Source organism: Ambystoma mexicanum, chromosome 3q (assembly GCF_040938575.1).
Source record: "Ambystoma mexicanum isolate Mex_15411 chromosome 3q, UKY_AmexF1_1, whole genome shotgun sequence".
Classification (NCBI taxonomy): Eukaryota; Metazoa; Chordata; class Amphibia; order Caudata; family Ambystomatidae; genus Ambystoma; species Ambystoma mexicanum.
In genome coordinates this window covers 152,514,538-152,532,795 of record NC_090926.1, presented here as the reverse complement: position 1 = coordinate 152,532,795, position 18,258 = coordinate 152,514,538, and the positions used below count along the sequence as shown (strand labels likewise).

Below are 18,258 nucleotides of genomic sequence, written 5' to 3'. Positions count from 1 at the left end.
TACTACTTCTCGACCTTTCAGCCGCATTTGATTTGGTCAACCACCAGATCCTTTGCAAGCACCTCCACTCCGCTGCCAACGTCTCATCCTCGGCTGCGGCCTGGATCAAATCTTTTTTGAGCAATGGATCGATGAGAGTCTTTGCCCCATCCACAGCCGCTGACCCTTCCCCAATTCACTGTGGCGTACCTCAGGGATCCTGTGTGTCACCTACACTCTATAATATTTTCATGAAACCACTCTTTGATGTGCTTGACTATCTGGGTGTCTCCTACACTAACTATGCGGACGACACCCAGATACTCATTCCCATCACTGGTGATTATCTAGCTGACACCAAGGCCCTTAATGACGTCTACCTGGTCATCCAAGCTTGGATGGCCCAACACCAGTTGTGTCTAAATGACGACAAGACGCAGCTCCTGATCTTGGGCACTGCACAACGCCTGAGCAGACTAGAACCATCCTATCAGTCATTCACTATAGACGGTAATAACATTTGAGTCTCAAAAGATACTAAAACGTTAGGTTTCTACCTTGACGCCACCCTATCACTAAAACGACAAACAAATGCTGTCAGATCTGCGTCTGCATACACGTGCAAACTAATTGCAGCTTGCAGACCATTCCTCACCACGGTTAACAGTGTCACTCTAGCGAGAACCCTTATCATGGCAAAAATTGATTACTGTAGTGCTCTTTACCTAGGCACTAACCAAGAGAACCTGAATAAACTCCAAACCACACAAAACAATGCTATTCGTGCCGCCCTAAACATTCCCCGCAACCACCATATCACAGAAACCAGAACTAAGTTAAAGTGGCTACCTGTTAAGCAGAGAATTTCACTCAAAACACTCGCCATTACGCATAAATGCCTGGCCAATAAAGCCCCGATCTACCTCGGTAGTCGACTGTCGCGCCACTCATCCTCCCAATCTCTTAGAACTGCCCAGTCCCACTGTCTAGCGATCCCTAGATTTAAACTGCAAAAAGCAGGGGGTTCAAGTTTTCCTGTCCTAGCCTCCAAGTTATGGAACTCCCTCCCTGCTACAATCAGAGCTAAAGACTCATTTAACACTTTCAAAGCCAATACTAGATCTTGGCTCTTCGACCAGCTTTAAGGTCGAAGAGCGCCTCTTTTTTTCTTTTTTTGTGCGCCTCTGTCTGACATACTCTGACCTGCTGACCTGTGCTATTACTTAGCGGCACCGAAACCACTGTAATATTTGTATATAGATCCTCTGTGTAAATGTATGTAATGTTTTCTGTATATTTGCATTTCTGTAACCTTTGTACAAATTGCGCCCTGATGCCTCCGGGCCTGATGGATTGCGCGTTGTAAATAAAATAAATAAAAAATACAAATCTTTCCTGGTTTTGCATCTTTAAGTGATAACTCAAAATATGGGGCCTTATCACGAGTTGGGCGGTAACGCCAGCGGTATTACCGCCGGTGCTATTAGCCCTACCTCCAAACCCCCGGCACTATTAGCGCCAGATGACGGGTTTGGCGGAACAGTTAGTGCCCATTCCCCATTGGGCCCATTCGGGAATTCCTCATCCCCCATTGGGCCCAATGGGAAATTTTTACGCTATTACTGTCGGCGGATTTCCCGCTGGCGGTAATAGTGCAAAAATCGGCACATTTCCGGCAGATCTGTCGAAATCTGACAGATTACTCAGAGCTGGGGGGAAATCAGCCAAAGCCATGATTTGGTGGCCCCTTAAATGCGGCGGTAACAGCGCTACCACCGCATTTAAGGGTTCCCGCCAAACTCGTGATGAGGCCCAAGGTCCTTTGGGGTCTACTGGAATCTGCACTCTCTCTTTACCCTCTCTTGGGCATCCCTATTCTACATAATCATCTGAATGTGTATCATCCTCATAGTAATCTCTTGCTGAATACTGTTGGCCTTGTCTTGGATGAAAATAATGCTGCTTTTCTTGGATCGTTTTAACTTCTTCACCATTACTTTGTCTCATCTGTCCTCTGGCAAAACCTCTTCCGTTAGGCCTTAATGGGCAGTCACAGATCCAATGGTCCTGACCTTTGCAATAATGGCACACTTCATCTGAAACCACTCCTTCCATTGAAAGGTGGTGCACTTCCTCATCGTCCCCTTCCTCTGAACATACCTCTTCCCCTCTGCATATTTGATCCTCGTCCTTTCTCTGGAAATGTTTTTGCATCAATGCTCTAGTTATTAAACTATTCAGCTTTCTTTCTTTCTCAGTCTTTTCTTTAATGTGTCTATCCTCATAATACCTGGCCATGGTTAATATCTGAGTAACATTTTGGGGTAGCCATGTGGACTCATATGTTTGGATGTCATGCTTAAGGTAAGAAAGCAATCCTTCTACAAAATGTGAACAGCAGGCCTTTTGCTGAGGTTCATTCTGCCAAAAGAGCTAAAAGCATGCTCTTTCCCAGAGAAATATTTCTCAACTGATTTTCCTTCATCCTGCTTACAGATAGTTATCTTATCCCAGTTCATCTGCTTTCTGGGTACTATCTGTTCTATTCTTCTCATTATGTGCTCGGGCAAGGCAAGAATAATTTTGTCTAAACAACTCTGCTCATTTCTGAATTTGGTCACCGTCTCATCTTCTAATGAAGTCCATTTAATGGGAGATTCTTCACTATCCTGTTTTCTACATGTCTCCAAATGTCTGGAGGTAATTTACATGAAAATAGCTGGTCAATATCACTCAGTGTTAGAGGTCCAGTCTTTAGCACATGGTTAGTTTGGCTATACAATTGCTCTGGATTCTGCCTAATATCTGGGAAGTCCTTGGTAAAGGATAATAGATCCATACGATTCTAAGGCACATGCACATGATGTGTGGGGTTGTTACTATCAAAGCCTGGCACTTCTCTCATGGGGTTCTGGTGTGTTACTGGACTGGGTAAGGGAATTTTATCAAGCCACTTTAGTAGTGTCACTATGATATCTGAGCAGTCATTTGTAGAAATGGTCCCTTTTTGGCTATTAGTATCCATTTCCTTGTAGTGGTCTGGAAGATCATATTCTTCCCTTCTCTCTTCTTGTTTACTATTAACCTCTTTATAGGCCTACCACACTTTGCTACATAAGTGTTTCACAATTACATTTGCCACTGGCTGTTCTACTTGAGGAACACTGTTAATAGCTATTCTAATCCCTTCTTCCATTTGAGCTATACAAGCATTTGCAAAACGTTGTGTTTCATCCCTTTGGGATGCAGTTATGCTCCTAGTCTGGTATACAGGAGTACCTGGTGGAGCAGAGGGCTCCTTTGACCCATCACGCACTTCTGGGTGATGGTAAGGAGGCGGAGGAGTTTTCTTAGTGGAGAGAAGGCTTTCTAATAAGGGATCAATCTCTTCATCAGTGTGAATCATAGGTGCTGTAGCCTCAGTACATGATTTAGATACACATCCTCCTACTTTTTGTATCACACAATCTCTATTATCCTGTTCCCATCCTTTCTGGAGCTCATAGGCTCTAGGTTTATCTTTTTCTGATTGCAGCTTTTTATTGTTTAGCCGTGTTTCTCTCATTGATTTCTGTCTGGCATAATCTTCCCAAATTGTATACGTCTCCCATTGTAGTGGTCATACCGCTTTATCTCCTTTGGCTGACAATGTTTCTCTAAGATATGCTATTTTGCCCAAAATCAAAAGTATCATGAATAGGAATACAAAGGGTCAGGGTCACTGGCTTTCGAGGTACACTTATGCCATTCACGCAAAAACAGGACTACACTCAGTCCCTTCTGAATCATTCATTTTCAACCTGGGGTTCCTTCTGGTGGTGTAGGCACATGCTGTTTTAAGGTATTTAAATGGATTCAGGAACAACATTTCAAAACACAACAGTTCACCATGGTACATGCACTTCCCATAATTACTCAATCACCTGTCTCTGCTTGCCTAGCCTTGTTACCTGTTACCTTGCATAACCTTGCGTAACCCAGTGTTACCTTGTGATCTCAAGATTATAACCCCTTAGGACATACTTAAAAGCAGTATTTTTCCCTATGGTGTTATAATAATACAAGAAAATGAAAATACATTTTTAACCAATAACTCAATAACCAGAAACATTCTCACCAGATTCAGATGTCTCTCATTGACACACACGCTTGTCTGTGTTGAAGTCTCTCAGTCAGCGAACATCGCGCTGGTCCTAGACTTCGGTCACAGTGGGTCAACATGTTGAGAAGAATTGTGTATGTGGTCTGAGGTTTTCGTGGCCGTTGGAAAGCCCTGAGCATTTTACCCAGGTTCCTATTATAGCAGTGGCCTCCACGAATTTGTCTGAGCCATCATCCGCACTTGTCAACCGTGGTCCAAAGCCCATCTGGAACCATCTGCGACGAAGTAGTCCCAGCAGGGTCGCCAAATTGTAAACAATAAAATTACATTAATGCAGGTTTGGATTCGCCCCGTCTGAAAATAATAAATCACAGTTATTTCAGACTCCAACACAGAGATTCACACAGGTTTGCCTTGCAGCAAAACCACATTTATTTACACTTCAGTGGAACAGACAAACCACGATAGCAGAAAGCCATCGCAGTCTCTGACAAAAGACAATACAAAATGGTCAAGTATATATATAGGTACATTTTCAGACATTGGCCCTCATTACAACTGAGGTGCTAAGTGCACCAACTTTACCACCATGGTGTAAACTATGTTTACACCATGGTGGATGCCGGATTTACCGCCCCATTACAAGGTGAGTGGGGCGGTAAATCCCCATTTCCCATTTTCCCTTCCCCATTCCCATTTTTGCCCCATAGGGAATAATGAGAGTGGGGAAGGCGCTAATTACGGCACCGTAAATTACGGTGCCGTAATTAGCACCAAGGTGCCTTAGCACCATGGAACTTAACGCCTGCAAAAAGCAGGCGTTAGGGTGGGAATCAGGCGTTAAGGGTTAACGGTGGCGTTAACCCTTAACGCCTGAGTTGTAATGAGGGCCATTACGTGCACAAAGCTCTAGACATCCTGTGGTCAATTCATCATCTCCCCATGCTAACTCTGCACAATTATTGTACGTGTCAAGACATTTATATATTAATGTGCACTTGTGTCCGCAGACAAATCATAGGATCATGACAGTGACTGAATCTGAAATAGCATGAGCGTACTTCTGTGCAAATGTTCAAGATCAACGTTCAACGTTGAACCCAGAAGCAGCTTTCCTTTGCAAAAAGGGAAGTTCATGTCAGCCGCTTTATTTGTACATAGCTTTTGCAATTACTGTAAGGAAACATCTTGATCAAAGTCAGCAGAACCACATCACATCTGTGATAATCTAATGTACAGACTAAACACATACCAATTCTGTATAAAGTTCATGTCATGAACTTTACTCATTTAGCTACACTAAGCAGGTTTTATGCATTGTGTGCGGAATATGTATTTTGCAATGGGGCCTATCCATTCAACTTTCATAAATGGCCTTTAGCAGTTTACATTATAATAGCAGGTTACATTGCAATGGCTCTTGGCATCGCAGGTTACATTGTATGACTTTGGCAGCTTAGATTTTATGAACTAATGGGCAGATAAAATCAATTTTCCACACTTCCCCACATGCCTTCTGCTCGGGGGGTACTCTCAGCTGCCATTTCACCCCTTTCCTCTTCTTCACCCTGGTCCTCAGTGAACTAGTAACTATCGTCCTCCCTCTCGACATCTCCCACCACTGTATCTGATCCAAAATACGTCCACTTACTTTTTTTTTTTTTTTTTTATTTTTTTATTTTTTTATTTTGTTTTTGATGCTAACGCATCTTTACAAAATTAGTTTACAACACTTACAACCAATTACATTTCACATTAATACATATTGTTTAAGAACTAGCATTTATATAAAACAGGCATTTATATTCCCTTACTGTTGCTTAATTACAAACATGTTCTTTACTTACACAAATGCCACAAAACCCGTCGCATCATAAAGACACATCCGACATAAAAACATAAAACGCAGAAGCACAGGGACTCAACAACGTCCTCAAAATGTCCCCACCACACAATTACCATCAACACAGAGAAAAAAGTGCGGACTCAATTATTTTCACTAATCGCACCGTTGCCAAAATTATGGAATTACTAGAGCCCCACATACACCGGGTCCAAATTAATTCTCTTCCCATATGGGTAAAAGTAGTACTAAATGCTGAAATGTTTTTAACTCTCGCCATTTCAAAAATTGTACAGAACAAAAAAAGGTGTTTCAGAGTCTCTGTGCATTCAGGTTTTTTACAAAATCTGCAACTAATATCAACCTCTTCTCTATCTCTAGTGCCCCAATACTTGGTTCTTACTTTCGTGTGCAGTAAGTCGAGTCGAAAGCGCATGTAATCTGAACGAGTTTCCGCACTCGGAATAAGCACAAGATATTGCTGCCGAGGCACCTGAGCGTGCCTAAAACGTGCATATTCAGAGAAAGAAGAGTAACTCGATATTTGAGTGCAAGTCTCTGCCCAGTCATTCAAAAAAACACGCTTATGTGCAATGTGAAAACTGCTTTGAAGATCTTCAGCAGAGATATTAATACTTTCAAGGACGAACAATGTACGCCGCTTAAAGTCAGCAATAGATCGCGGCTGCGATGCTCTTAGCATATGACAAAAGTCCTCGTACAATGAGTTTTCCTCTGGGAAACTCATTTTCAAATAAGTTTTCAGAAGATGCCATTTATATCGTGCTGCCAGTGAGTTTAGACCTAGCTCATGACGAAGAATTGCATTCGGAAGAGAAGAAGGAAGACATAGTGTTGTTTTCCATAGCTTAGCTTGCAGTCTATTCAAAAAGCTCGCTAAATCATTTAAATTCATATCTAAACCATAGAGAATGATAGATTCAACTTTTTTTGAATAAAATTCAAATAGTGGACTCAAAGAAAATTTACAAAGTTTGCGACAGATAATTCGCATTTGATTCTGTAAAGGTATCACTTTTTCTGCAATCGCACGTTGCCAAAAGAGTGCAGATGAATTATTTGACAGATTATATCCCAAATAGATTATCTGGCCTGCAATTTGAATAGTAGAGGACTCTAAGTGCCACTGAAACTTCCGAATCTTTTTTTTCGAAGAAAGTATCAGGATATTTGATTTTGAGGGGTTTATAGTAAGATTATTTTTCCTACAATACAGCACAAATGTCTCTAATTTATTTTGCAGCCCAGATTGCGTGCTGTCAAATAGTAATATATCATCGGCATAAGCCAACCACGAGAGATGAATCTTTCCGAACTTTACAGAATAAGATTTAGAGGAATCCCAAATACCTTCAATGTCATGGAGGTATAAGTTAAAAAGCACTGCTGCAAGATTACAACCCTGTTTAACGCCAATTGCCGTTGGAATAGAATCTGTTAGAGTACCTTTGCTTGAAATGCGCACTCTAATGGAAGTGTGTTGGTGCAAAAGAGCAATGAGCGCTACCAAACTTTGTGGAAAATTGAGATTTATCATTTTTTTCCACAACCTATTACGAATTACAGAATCAAATGCTGATGATAAGTCGAGTGATGCAATGAAAATCGGACCATGTGCAGAATTATGAGCCTCCGCAAGTAAATGAGCAAGGACAGAAGCATTCAGCTGAGTCCCCATATTTTTTCTAAAACCCGTCTGTACTTTATTTAGAACTTTATCTGTTTTGATATGTTTCTCAACTTCATTGAGTAGAAGAAGGGCAAAAAGCTTGGCAGCGACATCAATAAGGGCAATTGGCCTAAAGGAATTGGGATCGGTGCAGGGTCCTTTTTTGTGTATGGGAATAATTATCGACTTAACCCAGGAATTTGGAAGAGCTTTGGATGAAAAAATAGATCTAAATATCCTCAAAAAGACATTGGCCCAAAAAATAGGGTCATCTTTTATGACACATGGCGGTAAGCCATCAGGGCCAGCACACTTCGACGGTTTCAGCTTCTCAATTGCTCCTATGACATCATTGAGCACCCACGGACAGTGCTCAGGTATATATTTCAATAGATATGACATATCTTCGTCACAGAAGCTCGTCGGGAGACTGTATTTCTGTTCAAAGAATGAAAACCATGTATTACCATCAATTGCAGGTTCCATATGGGCTATGTTTGAGTTGTCTGGTGTTCTAAGCATTTTCCAAATATCACGAATATTGTGATTACATAAAAGCTGAACCATGTTTTGATTGTTAGATAGATGAAAAGCACACCGAGTAGCCTTTATCTTACGTTTATATAACCTGAGCACCTTCTTTTTTGCGCACAAAGCCAAACTCCTTTGCTGAGTCTCAAATTCTTTTTTTAGAGCACGTAATGCAATGTTCTTTTCAGATTTCAATTTCGACAGTTTGTTTGACAATATATTAAAAGGATGTAACTTCTGGGTATGGTTCACAGCTTCATCAGCAAGATGCTTGAGATGAAACTGAATCATCTGCATATTCCATTCGAGGATTGTGCCAAGCGACGTGTCACAAACACACATGTCGGGCCACCAGTCACGATTGACTAAAAAAGTCAAACGACGACAAATGGACTTGTTCCAACGAATAGAAATCAGCGATCTATCGCCCTGGACCAAAGCTAACAAATGGGCCCTATCAAATAACTCAGTTGTCCCTGACAACGTGCATTCTAAGATGGCATGGTCTCCATAGGGCAGAATAGATGGATTTACCAGAGAGAGTAAACCCGAAAGCTTCTTGGAGCTCACTATGTAGTCAATGGTCGAAGAGGCATTGCCCCTATGCCAAGTGCAAGATGATTTAGATCGAATAAAGTTGATAATACACAATTGCCAACTAGACAAAAAGTTACTCCAACTTAAGCCATTCTGATACGATGTTTTAAAATGTTGCGAAGATTCCAAAGGAATGGAACTCTTAGACGATGCATCTAAATAGGAATTAAAGTCGCCACCGATCAATAACTCTATCATTGGTTGTATCTGGAAAAATTCTAAAAGCGAATCATTCAACATAGTGATAGCATTCACAAGAGGGAGAGATTGAGGATTCCAATACAATGATATCAGCAACATCCTTCTTGGCACACCCACATTAAAGGTAACATCCACCAAAAGAAAAAGTTGGGTCGCAAATGTATGATTTATTACAAATCTAAGATCATTATTGAGTAGAATGGCAATTCCACCTACAGGCCGACCAGACACCGCACGAGCAGCACCTTGTTGTACAACCGTAAAACCGTCCACATGTAAATCGTGAACACACATGGTTTCTTGTAGCAACAAGATCGAAGGTAAAGCACTCGTATGCCTATCTAGAAACCATTTTGAAATATTATGAAAACCGCAACAGTTCCAAATACGTCCACTTACCCCCACCTCCTTCCTTTTTGACACTTACATTTTTTATTCCTTCCTGATTCACTCTAAGCAATAAATCTCCTGACCTCAATTCTCCTAATCCATCTTCCAGTGCCCGTACATCCCTCACTCTCTTAACAATTCTTGTATCCTGTTCAATTCTGTTAACAACTCTGCCAACCGGTCCTCAAACTCTCTTTACCTGACATGCCAATACTTCAAGTTGGTGTGGGTATGGGGGTGGGGGAGTGGTAGCCTGTGGTGTTACTGGTGCTGAAGGGGTCCCTACCACAGCAGAAGGGGTCTCTATTGCAACAGGTACATAGATTGGATTTGTGTACCCTTCTGCGTGACACGCTGTCAAGAGATATACTCCCGTGCATTACGCTGGCGCCCTGCCGTCTTCTTCTCCTTTCCTGTAATTTCCATCTTTCTGTCTCTGCGCCTCTACTCTACTCCCTTGGTCTTCTGTGTCTTAGAACAAGTGCCAAAGATCTGAGATTTCTTTTCTCTTCTGTAGCCACTTCCTTTTATATTTAGCTACTAAAAATGTGGGCATGTGTTCCAAAACGCTCCTATTGTGTGAGCCCTGCCCTGGACATGGGCAGGGCATCCACCCTCCTCCTGTCTCTGCGATCCACTGCTTGTGATAATTCGCCACCCTGTCATGATACAGTGGCAGGGTCTTATACATGTGCTCTATTGGTGTTCTCCCACATACTAGTGATGTCTCTCTCTTACTGACCCTGCAAGGTCCCGCTATATTGCCGCGCACGCTGTCGCTTGCTTGTAACCACAGAAAAACAAAATCAACATCCACCCTTTTTCTGTCCCCCTTCCTTGCACACATACACCACTCCACGAAACCCTCAATGCCACACCACACCGTGACGCACACAATTACCGCCCCTTCTAGGGCCTGCTCTCTATACAACAAAATATGAATACAATACAATAGAACAACAAACAAAAATAACCACTACTTATTCCAGGCCTATTATAAGACCACTCGTTTTATTTCTGTATTCCTACTTTAAATAATGTGCTGTATTGTGGTATCACCTTGCCTCCCCTTCTAAGGAGGGGCTCCCTGCCTTACCTCTGCCTTACCTTATAATGCCCTACCGAAATAATCTCTTCAGAGTACACACACTAATGAAAAATAATGCAAGGCTCACCCACGTCACACCAACAACCTCGCTCTCCATGTGCTCACACCTCTCACACTTCCCAACACATCTGTTCCATACTTGTTATCACTTACAAGAATCTACTAACATGTGCATGCTCACCCAAACTCCTCCGTCACAAGGTTTCCAACACTGGCCTGCACTCTCCTCGGAGCCGCGTCCTCCTTCAAAGAGCAGAGAGGACTTCTCTTAAAATGGTTCCTGCTAGACCACTCGGAACACGTGTTTTTTCGGGACCGGTCGCTGTAGGTGGGCACAGCTCCTTCTGGAGAAGCGGCTGGAAGCCTATGCAAATGCGGGGGGCCCTGGGATCACGTCAGGGTCACCAATTAAAGGCAAGTCCCTGAACGCTCACACCAAAGAGAATACAACCTGCTAGGGAAGAATGGCCCAAGTTGATCTTGTAAGGATAACAAGTTTTAATCTCACATGCAGATGAGAGCAACAGCAAAGAACTCTGCTGCTAAGAACATTCTGCCAAAAACGAGTACAAGCAGAATTTTATAAAGTAAAACATTGTCATACATGATGCAATACATATAGTAAACTCTCACATGGCTGGTTGGTGGGCACCTGAACATGATCTGTCTGCTCCATAAAACATGCCAGGCCATTGGCCATTGGTTCCAATCCGTCTGTATTGCCTCACGTGGGTGCTGCGATGATCATCTTCTTCTCACGTCAAAGAACAAATTAACTTCACTTCGGACATAATGCCGTTTTATCACTATATTGTGCACCTGGCAGGCCTCAAGACGAGCACAAAGGAAGTTCTGGGAAACATCTGGGACACTTTAACCTTCACACCCACATGTCACTCACTCCCTTCCGTGCCATACGGCTCCAAGGTCTCCACCCTCGTTTTGAACTATAATTTATCCCTCCCAGCACCTCGGAATACAAATCACATGATTGTCGCTCAACGATGTGCCCTGTCTGTCCTCTTTGATCATTTCAAGGCTTGTTACTTTGGGGTTGGTGGTCAAAGGGTACCTGGTGCCACGGAATTTTAGGCATTTTAAGGTTTTGTCAATTATATGGACTATAACTTGTGGTCGCCTGGGAATGGGTGCGGGTCATGCTTTGGCCAGTGTGAGATAACATGAACACCAGGTGCCAGTCTGTGATCACGGCCTTGTAGGACATATTCCTCTTGAGTAAAAAACACATCTTTGCAAAACTGTTAGAACAATGACTAGGCGTTGTGGTGGTTGGGGGTGTGGGCTGTCCTCATTGGAGTTCAGGTATGGCTGGAGATTTCCCTTGTCTCGCAATTGGGGCCTAATGCATGCAATGCCGCATTCGCCGTGCCGGCCTTACCTTCTACTTATGATAACTAATATCTACACAAAATAGTAATGTTGTTTGCGCCCTGTGCTACACCGTGTAGGTTGATTATATTTCATTATATTGATTTCACGGCCCGCGCTCCCCCTAGCCCATCACAGTGCTTCGAATGCATCTTGTCTCACTCTAAAGTGCCTAGGGGGTGGGACGGGGTTTCCCCCTTCCCAACACTGTGTGCACAACTGCCATTTGCATCAATGCCTCGGATTCTGCCTCTTTAACCCTTGAGGGAAGCATCTTCCTCCCACGGCCCAGGAACACTCCCAGGAAGTTCAGTGGGAAGTGGTGCATCAAAGGCAGTTCTGACATAACACAGCCACACTTATATTAGGGTGCTAATCACTGGCGTTTCTTTGTAATGAGCAGACATGATAAGGGGCAGAGTTAGAGTAGCCATAGGCGGGAGGTAGGCTTAGAGAGGGGTTCCACCACATTGGGTTATGCTAGGGTGCTCTACAACCTCCTGTCTCCCTTCACTTCCTGCAGACAAAGGACTCTGGGTATGATATCAGAAGGCAAAGCACACTTGTAACAGCAGCCTGGTTTCGACCCCTGACAACAGTCTGGCTTTTGGCCAAACCACTGTAGCTGTTTACCTTTATAAGGAGAGGAAAGCCTCTCCTTAGCTGAATCATCTTTGGGCTCTTACAACGACACAAACGATTTGCTGGAACTCTCTTGGGATACAGTCTATTCCAAAATCCTCCTAGAGAAAGTGAAGACAGAGAGCTCCAAGGCAGAGGAAAGCTCTGCTCCCTAACCATCCCAAGGGAAAAGTGGAGGTAACACTACTCTTGGACCAGTGCCTCTCTACTGCCTGTGCGCAGGAACCAGGATCCTGCTAACTGGAGACGAAGGATCCCCTAGATGTGCCAGGCAACTTTCAAGACAGGAAATACATAACTAAAGGACTCTTCTTGTCCCTGGAGACTGTTGATTTGGCCTCCCAGCAACCCAGAAGTCATGTAGCAGTTAGAACCCTGTTTTATCACCTCAAGATATCTTTGAGCTGACTCGCCCATGCTAAACTAATTGCAAGCTACAGTAGGACCCACGCTGCTGCTTTCAGTACTCTGATCTTCACACCATTTATGGGCTCTTCAAACCACTAGATGCCGACTTGACCCATTGAAGTGGACCACCTCCCATTGACCCGATCGTCAGCTCTGCTCTGTGGCAGCAACTGACTTGAATGCTGACTCGACCTGCTTGAAACCATTGGCTCGTCTGCCCCGAGTTCAGTCGTTGGTCGAGTCACCAGTGACTCGACCAACGACTGAACTGCTGAAACACAGCGATTCCACTAATGGACTCGACGTTGGCTGGCCATTGTGAAAGCATGTCTCGACCATCTCAGAACCAGCTGAACTGCAGTAAAGTGCATAGAAGCCCAACTTGACATTGTCGAGCACCCAAGACAAAGAGACAATTGTATTTGAAGAAGCTCTGCCTCCACTAGTCTGCTTTAGAGGACCGACGTGATTTTAAGCCTCCTTATCTGCCTTTTGAAAAACATATAATTGGACATTGACATTGCTGCTGACATTCTTTGCCTGAACATCACTGTCTATAAATCTGTCTATAAATCCAGCGTGCCTTTTATCCTCAAAGTCTGCATTCTCTGTGTTCCTCTTACAGGGGTGGTTCTTCAGTGTTCCTAATTAGTTTCCTGCATTGATTGTTTTTATTAAAGTTCCTATTTTTATAGAATTTCGATTGGACAATATTTTATTTTGTTACCACTGTACTATTGTTTGTGTTGCAAATGTATCCGCTCACACCATTCTGACATATAAAACATGCCCTCAGCCTTTGCTACCAAAGGACCTGAAAGGGGTATATACCTGTAGGGCTGTGCCTGTTTCACCTTTATGATGGGTATCACTGATGGTTTAGTAATTGTGTGGGGCTGAGTAGGCGGTGTAGTCATTACTCATCCCTGCATCCCTGTGCTCCTGCAGAGCAGTAGTCATTCCGCGCACCCATCTTGCTCCATCGGCACTGTTTACTTGTGACTGAATGAATTATGGTGTCTGCAATGAATTTACAAGCTTTCAGAGAATCAGAGGTGTTGATGGTCCTTATCGATGCATCAAATAGAAAGTGCTAGCCACATACGTTCTACAGTCATATATAGAATGGTACCCATTAATCTATGAGTGCCAGCCTGGTCAAGTGGTAAAAATGAAATGCCAAGTTTTTAACTTATTTGGCATACTGAGTTTATTATGCAGCTTTTCCCTCGTGTGTATTTTAATGTTCTCCTTTTGTAAAGCATAATGCATGTGCCGGCTGCACTAGAGAATATGGTTCCAATCTCCCATCAACTTTATTAATTGCAGCTCGAGTCACCCAGGCATCCTGCCAAATAGGTGGAAAAATGCCTTTGTCTGCCTCTTGCATAACCAGGCAGCCCTTCAGACCCAAATAACTACACACCCATCTATATTCTCACAAGCCTGAGTGAAGGCCCAACAACCGGGTAAATACAACTTTCAAGTGACCACTTACGCTTTTGAGCAATCACTGCTAATTGTAATTCGGTCTGGTTCCTGGGTCTAGTAGCGCAGCATTCACACATCTAAGGTTACAATTCTAGGCTCATTTGTCTCGGTTGCCCTTCCACGACAATTGAGGAATATAGTGCATGCCTTTTGATTACTGACCTCCAGGGAGACAAGGTGATTCAAAGGTCAGCTCCCGAGCCACCACTAAACCGGAGCACCAATGTTGAAAACTGTCTTGCTACGGCAACCGGCAATGCATTGCTTATAAGGCCCTGCCTCTTAAAAATGTAAGTGCATTTCCCATCGAAGCTTCCATTAAACTTTAATCTGGATTTTCATTTCTATCAAAACACAATAAAGTACTCCAGAATAAAGAAGGAAGAGCATGCTTTCAGAGGCATGCTTTATCATTAAGTGATGGGCCTTCAGGCCTTTGCCGTGCATTGGTATCCACCTGCAAATGTCTTGTTCTCACTTGTACAAACTGTGAAACAGGAGATCCATTGTCGTAATTGTCAGAGAGAAGTCTTAACACCCCTGCAAACCGGATGGAACTACTACTACACAAAAATGATTAAGTCTTCAAGAAGTATTGCCCCTTGCTATTTGTCATGATGCCATGCAAATCGATGTGCGCTCCATGTACCCTCATCCTAACTTTTCAGGTCTCTATCATCACCCCTGCTGCCAGGTGGTAGGCCCGGGGTTGCCAGCAACCTATCCCAACCAAAACCGGGTGTATGCAATAGGCGATGTATATAGCACACACAAACCTAGAAAAAACATCTATTCATGGAAAAAGCAGAGCAAGGAGCAGATAGCGGAGGGGGTGTGAGTACAGAATGGCGCGTCTTGTCAGTATCATATTCGGTTGGTCTAGTGTTCCTTAAAGAGAAGGGACTTCAGTTCACTCATGAAGTGTCTGAAGGAGGGAGCCAACGTGCTGTCTGTGGGTGTTTTTGTATGGCTTAATAAAATCCAACAAGCAAACTCCTGCGCCAAGCGCTTAGAACAAGCATTGGCAAATCTAACAATTTTGTCTTTTGTATATGCATGGGCTAGGCATTTTTCATGGACTATCATAAAGAACTATCTGGCCTTAAGATCTGGGAAATGTTGTTAGTATGTGAGCATATTATATAAGAAAGCCAGAACTGTTGGTTTTGTCAATGCTTGTTGTTAACAGGACCTCAGTACAAAGAACAGATGTAAGGACAGGCATATTTGTATTTCGTATTTGTATTTTATTGTTTATATAGCGCTTTAATCCAAAGCGCTTTACAGTTTAACAAGGAGACATCAAACATGGAACATAGAAGCAATAACAGTATACATGAGTCAAACCAGAAAAACAGCATGTCGAACAATTTGCATTTGAGAAGGAAGAGGAAAGGAGAGGGAAGGGGAAGGAGAAAAGGGAGAGAGAGTAGAGAGTAAAGGGAGTAGTAGAGAGGATGGGGATCATGGGGAGACAGGGAAAGATAAAGGAACAAGGAACAGGGTATTGGGAGGAGAGAGAAAAGGTGAAAGGGGAAGGTGTCCGGGAGGGGAGTGAAGGAGTGCTTTCAAGGAGGAACGGAAGGAGGAATAGGTGGAAATGGATCTGGTAGTGAAAGGAAGGGAGTTCTAATGTAGGGGGGCAAGGAGTTGAAAGGGGCGGAAACCAGAAGAGGCACCAGGAGGTGGGGGGACATAAAGTAAGAAGAGATCAGCAGAACAAAGGGAGCAAGAGTAGGTATAGAATGATTATAAAGCATTTCCAAGCATTCCCGTAACTGCTTCCAAGGGTTAATCCTGAGGTCCTGTACAAAGTATTCAAAGTATGTTTTGAATACTTTGTAAAGGACCTCATTAACCCTTGGCAGCAGTTATGGAATCTAATTTGGGAATGCACCTCTCCTCGTCTCTGTAGAGCTCTATACCAATTTCTATATTTGATAAAACTGTTGGATTTATAAAATGATAAAAGAAAATAATAACAATTACAAATACTTAATCATAAAATTCTATCCGTTTAGAAATTTGATCAATAATTTGATGTGAATGAATAGGAAATATTTTTAAATCTTTTCCCCTTTTGGGTAATTTCACCCAAATTGAGGATTTTAAATAATTGTTTTAAAATGTTGTATCGTATTGGATTTCTATTTGTGCAAGGTTTTAATGCTAATAAACCAATATGGAAAAAAGAGAAAAAATATATATATATAAAGCAAGTGGCCAACAGCACACTTGCTTAAGGCATTTTATTACACCAGGAGGTGGTTTAAAGTAGAAATGTACCTTTCAGAAAACTTCTTAGAAATAAATATTCGCATCCTCTTGAAGCACAGCTAGCTAGCACGAAGGAATTCCAAGGGTTTAGGGCTGGGATGGCCTGGAAGGAGCTGTTAGGGGGTGGAAATGCCAAACGGCGAGCATGGTATTTGGCTGTCAATCAGGGTGGGACAAATCCAAACACCACCTACAGGCTATGTGTCCCTCTTCACATCCCATCTCTATACTGTCTTAACTTTCTGTGTCAATAGTTTGGGCTAATAGATGGTGCTTACAGCTCCACCCGATAGCCAAAACTAAACATTCACCAGCAAACAAATCAATAAAAGTGGCATTAGAACCACTTGCGGGAAAAAACGTTTAAATCTTTGTGGCCAGAACGCCATGGAAGTGGGTTGGGGGAACTAACACCATTAGGAAAAAGAAACCTCAATGTGGGAAAACACTAGAATCTCATCCATTACTTCTCAGAAGTGATGAAAAACTCTCAAATTAAGTAGCAGTACGGCACTCAGCCTCTTTGGAGATAAGACTTTATTTCCCCAGTAATCTCTCTAACAGCGTCACGTTATGGGAACACCCCAGATCGAGGCTTTGACCCCAAGCCAACCAGCTATTTGTGAGGACGTAGAGATCCTTTCTCTTGTTGATAGTCTTTTGGCAAAAAATCCCCCAAACCAATTTGTGTTAGAGATGATTTATCCCAGGTATAAAAAAAATAAATCATGAGAAATCGGAACCCGTTTGTGCGTAGTTTGATTTAGAGCAGGGGTCTGCATCCTGCGGCTCTCCAGATGGTGTCTACTAAAACATCCATGAATCCTCTCCATTGACTGTCCTGTTCAGGACTAGTGGGCGTTGTAGTCCAAAACATTTGGAGAGCCAAAGGTTTGCAAAGACCTGCTCAATTGTATGGATTTCCCCTTATCGACTGCATCCAAATACATTCTATCCATCACCTAATAATCATCTAAAAACATTGTAACTCCGCTGCCTGAAGCCGAGTTGTCATTAATAGTGTGATGCAGCTCTTGGTCTTAATCAGTACGTCAGCCACCACTAGCCACATCAACCTGCTCAAAATCTACAAGATCCACTTCCGTTTACCACTCCTCAGCCAAGGCCGTGATCAACAGACTAGTCATCAGCATGCTTAAATAGTGCAAACGTTCACACTGAGAACCCAGTCACTGTTCTTTCAAACTTCTTAAGTCCTAAACAATATTCTTTCCAATCTCTTGTCTTGATGAAATAATAAAGATTTACCACCTGTCCATTTGTTCATAAGCCGCCAAACCAGAAACATCTTCACCTTCTCAAGATGGACAACATGTGGGCAGCTACCTCTAGAAATTCTACCAGCTAGTATTCAACACTGGCAATTTCTTCATTTTGCAATACGTTGCACAAAACCATCTCCCTCTGCACCCCTCAAAATGTCCTCTACTTTGGAACCTGCTACTGCAACAAGCCCCAATGCATTGCAACCTCGTTCATATCTTTTTCCATCTGTGATGAATCGTACAGATCCCTCACTGAAGCTCTGCCTAAAGTCTCGTCCCAGGTGAGCAGGGAAAGGCAGACACTTCCTGAGCCTGACGTTGGGA

At 42.9% G+C, this 18,258-nt stretch overlaps 1 long non-coding RNA gene across 1 annotated transcript in view; it reads right to left on the bottom strand.

Annotated features, from left to right (window-relative positions):
• LOC138582253 (uncharacterized) overlaps window positions 1-18,258 on the bottom strand; it is a 291,488-nt gene that overhangs the window by 227,500 nt on the left and 45,730 nt on the right. Inside the window, exon 2 of the long non-coding RNA XR_011304994.1 lies at window positions 4,097-4,435. This is a non-coding gene — a long non-coding RNA (uncharacterized lncRNA). The remainder of the gene's footprint in view (window positions 1-4,096; window positions 4,436-18,258) is intronic.